The sequence below is a fragment of the Ictidomys tridecemlineatus genome, chromosome 11, assembly GCF_052094955.1.
Source record: "Ictidomys tridecemlineatus isolate mIctTri1 chromosome 11, mIctTri1.hap1, whole genome shotgun sequence".
Taxonomy (NCBI): Eukaryota; Metazoa; Chordata; class Mammalia; order Rodentia; family Sciuridae; genus Ictidomys; species Ictidomys tridecemlineatus.
Window position 1 is genome coordinate 97,460,670 of NC_135487.1, and position 6,000 is coordinate 97,466,669.

A 6,000-nucleotide genomic window follows, 5' to 3' on the forward strand; every position below is an offset into this window, starting at 1 on the left:
ACTCTTGATCTTATTTTTTGGCAAGCTTAAATTTAAGTTTGTTTTATTACAAAGAATATTGTTTTGACAACACTGTACATATTTGTTTAGGCAAATTTAAAGCAATGACAACAAAGGCTCTCATCTTGACTTTGTTCTTACTGCATTATTTTGAATTATTCTTTCCTCTATTCACTGTCTATATGTAAGTTTCCTCATGTATCATGGGGGATTGCTTCTCTAAATTGATGTCTCTCAGATGACTTTCCAAGATGATAGTGGCTTATACCCCCAAGTAGGGCATAGCAGTACATAGCTGACCACCATTGTGAAAAACACAGATCCTGGGACATCCAGTAAATGCCATCTATCATCTGAACTAAGAAAGTTTTATTAAGATTAGCTTTATCCCTTCATTTGAATGAAGCATCTTATTCAAACTAAGTCTAAATCCACTAAAGGCTCATGAATTTGCTGATACCATTTCTGGGCGTATGGTATCATGCACTTGGTTTCCATCAAGTGTAGCCATAGTTGTGTGCTTCTAAAACAGCTTTCAGAACTTCAAACTGGTGTTAAGGTGCCTTGATTAAGGCAGAGAGATTGCAGACCCAGCAAATGCAGTTGTATTCAAACTGCCTGGGTCCTCTTTCAATAAGTCCTGTGCCACAACATGTGTCACTTGGATTCCCAGGGAATTATTTGGCTTGTAACTCTTCTGACCAAGTGGGTCACAAGAAACACTCCCTTGGGAAGCCACTGTCACCTGTTCAGGCAATTTGTTCTCCCTTGAGGTCATCTGTGTGCACATAGTGTTTATGCATGTGTGTATACCTGGTTGCTTCTGCACGCAGTCACCCAGTGACACACTGTGCTCACTGGAGCACAAGGGCTGTGCTTTGCACAGTCTTATTGCAAGCTGTGTCAGAGTGAGGGAATTGAGTGTGCAGAACTGGCATTCAATATCCCTTGAAAATCAAGTCAAATCAGTGCAGAGAGTGATTTTGGTCTTCCCCTCACCACCATTTCTTTAAATTAAAAAAATGCAGAGGCATTTTTTAAGCCACTTATTTAAAATTTTAATGAAGACAAGTTAACTCAAGGGCACAGAAATAACTAGCTGACTCAAGAGTTATTATGCAGATGCATAAAACAAGTTATGAATACATGCAGAAGTGTCAACTTGGGCAATTCACATTTTAGGAATAATTGTGTCTGTTGTAAGTTCTTTGTGGCTAATGAAATCTCACTGCAAAGGTCCTCGTGTCTCAATGACCATGACTTAGTTGTATTATAAGAATCTATCATGATTGATGCTTTTTGTTTTATAATAATCTTGCATGACCAATGTTCCACCCTTTCTTTCTTTAGAAGACTTAGAACTTCCAGGGGGTTGTCTGGCTCAAAGCAGGGCTGACGTGTATCTAGTGGGCAGGAAACCAAGAACTGGGCAGCAGGGTTCAGAATCCAAACAACTACCCTCTGTTGAGGACTAGAACCCTAAGCAAACCAGTGACAGATGTGTGAGACCATCCACAATACTGTAAAGGAAAAGCATTTCATTACATCAAGACCAACTGGGCTGGAATTTTACAGCAGTGCCCAATCACATTGAAGCATGTGGAAAATAACTGTAGTGTTAACAGAGAAGCTAGTAGGTCCCTGCAGGTGCACTTGGGGAAAGGGCCCAGGAGACTTGCATCAGGGTGTAATTCAAGCAAACTTAGGTCAAGGCAAATTATACAAAAAGGTCTTTCACCTATAAGGCTGAGCATGGAGGGGCTACCTTCTCCTTGCTTTGGGTTCATTCCCCAGCCTCTATGAGGCATTTCTTCATGGAACTTGGAAGTCCTGATGCTTCCCAACTGTCTGGGATAGCAGGTTTTGCATCATTTTAGGCCTGAGATCTGGCCCCCTCCTGGGCCTCTCTCTCACCCACTGCAGCCTCTACCCCAGAGACCTGGTTTCTGCTGACAGCTGGGAAGGAATGGACAAAGGCATCACAAATTCTATTTTGTCACAAACTCTCCTGAGCCATGTAATTAGCATGGTGTCTCAGGAGGTAGTAATGGAATTGCAATTCTTCACATTCTGAGATATCTAAAGCTGCCAGGAGTCGGCTTGGGTAACGGAAGAAGCTATACCATGATTTCCATGATGTCAGTGATATTTCATGTGTATTTCTCTATAGGAAGCAGAGGCAGGAGCAGCCCCATGCTCTCCCTGCTCTTTCTTATCAGGGTGGTGCTGGGATGGCTCTGGGACAGTTTAAGCACATAGCAAGTAGAAAAATTACATCAGTGTCACTGTGTAGCCTCCAGCATTAGACCCGAAGCAACCAGCGGAGGTAAAAGTGATGAAGAGCCCATCTGTGTTGTCAAACAGGCACCTCTGCTCACCCAGAAGCAACTTCACATGAACCTCAAAGCCATCTCCTCTGGCAGAGTCCCCCTAATTTCTAATAACCAAGGAAATCTTTGCTGAAGTGTGAGTTTTGGGAATTCACTATAAAATCAGCAGTATTAACCATGTTTTAGAACTATTGCTTCTGTCCAGTTTGATCATAATTTACTCATGCTCTAAAAAGTATTAAAATGTACTTCAACTTTTCTCTAATTATATGCAGATATAAATCCCTGAGAAGATACCTATCCACTTGAATTTGATTTTATAGTTAATAAACATCCTGAATGCAAGCAGAGACCCCAAGCCTGTACCCTCTGTGCTGTCACATGTCAGGAGAGTAGTGGAGCAGGCCACCCTTTCTAAAAGTGGGGTGGGTGGGGTTCTGAGATGCAGAACCTCAGCACAGGAGCAGGTGATGCCTGATGCTTACTCATACTTGGGGACTCAGAGGTCTTGACCTAATAGGGTATCAGGGCCACAATAATGCTTCTTAGGAACCAAATTTTTCTGCTTTTTTTAAAACTCAGGAGAGCTGGTGCCAAAGATGAGCAAGGAGTTTAAGTAAATTTGGAGAAGAAAATGGGCCAAGAAAGAAAAGGAATAGGGGAATAAAAGAGAAAGTGAAGAGGATTTCAGGGAAGGAATGAGAAAGCTGGAGGGAACACTGTGATAGGTCACCACTAATCAGCACCTGTCCCCTGGAATGATGATGAATGGAAGGCAGACTGTCTGGGACTAGATGCACCTGTTCAAAGTAATAAAAACTCATGCAAATGATGTCAGCCTTCCGGATAGAGACCAGGGGCTATTTGTCTCCATCTCAGGGACCAAACAATCACATCTCTGTGCATCCCATACCCAGAAATACTTCAACCAAACAATGTTGCCTAAGAACTGACTAGCCCACCTGAGCCCCACCAACCTCCTCAGGGTGACCTAGGGGCTGATCACCCAACTGACCCCCCCCACTTGCCTCTATCTCCTTCCTCATAGGGACACTACCATTCTGATGAGCATGGGGAGGAAGATTCCACTTGAGGATATCTGTCCTTGTGCTCCCACAGATCTCTAACTTGAGAGAGGAATGAGTCTAAACACCAACTGATGAAAAACTTCCAGACTTTGCTTCCTGACCTCTCACACTGCCTCCCCAAACCCAGCCAGAGTGTTAACCTTCTGTCCTGCAGCCCACTCCAAAGAGACTAAAACAAGGGGAATTACCTCCTCCTTAGTGAGAGGGAGAGTGGAGAGACATTGTCCTTGAAGTATAACAACTTTGCTACCAAATATGCTTCCACACAGCCAGACTGAGAAGTGCTGGGCACCTGGTCCAGAAAACACTTGAACCCCACCTCAGGACATCAAAAAGAAGGACTTCCCAGGCAGCCTGGAAATAATTTGATTCTGGAGAGAGGACTGAAGGAGTTTACACCAGGCTCTGCTCCAACTCTTTCTGCACTTGGCTCCTTTGGGTTTCACAGTTACATTCTTCTGTCCTTAATCAACACCACAGATAAGAACAGTCAGAGTTCTCCCAAGCATGTATCATTCTCCTCATTTCATGATTCCCACTAGATAATTACTGCTTCTACCTAACAGGGAAAATAGCAGGCTCAACTTCAAGCCTGCCAAAGAAACTGTTGGGCTGACCCTGCTTTTCTGGCTTAGTGGATTTTCTAAATGCACATACCTTCAGAGCTATTCTGAGAACAGCAGCAGTATTGTTGGCCAGGCCCCATGCTGGTCAGGCTTATCCTGTGCATCTGGATAAGACTAGAACAAGCAGGAAGAGAAGCCCCTGATCACACACCTCACAATAACTCAGGAACTGAAGAAATCACCTGTCACACCATTGACAGTTCTTCCATCACTGGAGAATCTTACAATGGGTTGTGGTGAGGTAGAGGGCTGGGTGGAACCAGAAATGTGCATTTCTGGTCAGGTAGCAGCACAGAGCCATGGTTTGTCAGGGTGGGGCTCCATACCATTCCCAGTGTCCATGTCCCATGGTGCTTAACATGCAGGATTATTGGACAATCTGCTGGCAGCCAGATGCCAAATCAGCCAGAGAAGAAACTGCCTAACACTGGCTGTTCCAATGACAATTAGACATTCTTACAAAGTTGGAGCCTTTTGTGGGAACTCAGGATGGGTGTTCAGGAAGAGCAACCTCTAAGTCAGTGAGAGGAGAAGCTGCAGTTCTCACCACAGGCTGCAGTGTAGTCTCCTGGGAACTCAAACACTGATGTTCAGCTCCCCCAGACAAACACAGTATCAGTCTCTGCATTAGGGTAAGAGTGGGAAATGTTGACAAGCTGCCAGCACAGAGCCATGTCTTGTCTAGTCTTACCCAGATGCACAGGATATGCCCAGGACATCCAGTATTGAAAATTACAAATTAGAGGCCATTTAGCACTGCCTGCCTGGGCTCTCAGCTGATGAGGGAGGGGCTTGTGGGAAGACTGGTGAAGCTATGGATTCCATAGACATGGTATGAAGATGCCACAATGCCAGGATCACAGAACATTTCTAAAGATAACAGAGGTCATTTGCAGCTCTGTTCTCTGAGAAGATGTGGCCCATCTCAACTTCTAAGTCATAGGGGTGTTCCACAACCAACAAACATCAGTAGTTCTAAAGGTGGGTCCAGGATTCTGAGGCATTCATCCTGGTGCCTTTCTGGGATTTAGGAGAAATGTACTAAAATATGATTTTGCAACATGGTATTTTTATCTCACCAGACTCTCCATCAGCCTGGGTGCAGCCTTATGATCTGTTAAGTGGGGAAGGGATAGTCTGAAATCTTTGATAAGCTCAACATCCAGAAGTGCCAATAGGAAGCAGCAAGGAGAACCGAGTACCAGCCCCTGCCTGCATCATGAAACAGGTACATGTCAGCATGAATCAAGGGTTATTGTAAAGAACTTCCAAACAGTGCACAATAGTTTAAATCCATGGTCACCAGCATTTAAATTAACATTTAAATAAAGTGGATATGTGATAGATACTTTAAAATCCACTAAGAATTTCTCAGTGCTTTGGAGATAAACACATAGAAAAAAAATCTGCTGAGAGCTCAGGGCTCAGGTAAATCACACCTGTGTCCTGCCAAAGACCTCACACCCTGGAAATTTTATAAATCTGGCATGAGGATGAACTGAACATCAGGGAAAATCATCAAACAAAAAATAATATTAAAATCCACTTCAGCCTGGAAGAGAGGGCTGCCCTGAAAGTGTTGAATTCTCTTTAGAAATTTGCCTAAAGCAGCTTACTTAATACTCAACTCTAACCACCTGTTTCTAAAAATCACCTTCCTGCCCACTTCAGCAACTTCATCTCTCTGGTTTTCTCATCCTTTCTGCATACTTTTTACATTTTAAGTATATACAGATATGACTTAACTAAGGCAATATGGATAAATTTTGTATTTCTACTAATCACTTTTTAAACTTAACCCTCTTATTAAAACACGATTTTTTCTTATAACTAGTTAAAGATTTCCTATGTGGTTTTCCAAAGCCTCCGTTTAAAATGAACCAAGCAAGAAATGCATGTTTATTTATGCATTATTTCATAATAATTTGACAAACATTTTTATTATTACTGTATGGC

General features: G+C 43.0%; 1 long non-coding RNA gene across 1 annotated transcript in view; it reads left to right on the forward strand.

Moving 5' to 3' along the window:
* Window positions 1-5,559, forward strand: part of LOC144367752 (uncharacterized) — a 30,095-nt gene extending 24,536 nt beyond the window's left edge. The window contains exon 4 of the long non-coding RNA XR_013427267.1: window positions 5,127-5,559. This is a non-coding gene — a long non-coding RNA (uncharacterized LOC144367752). The remainder of the gene's footprint in view (window positions 1-5,126) is intronic.
* Window positions 5,560-6,000: the final 441 nt, after the last annotated feature.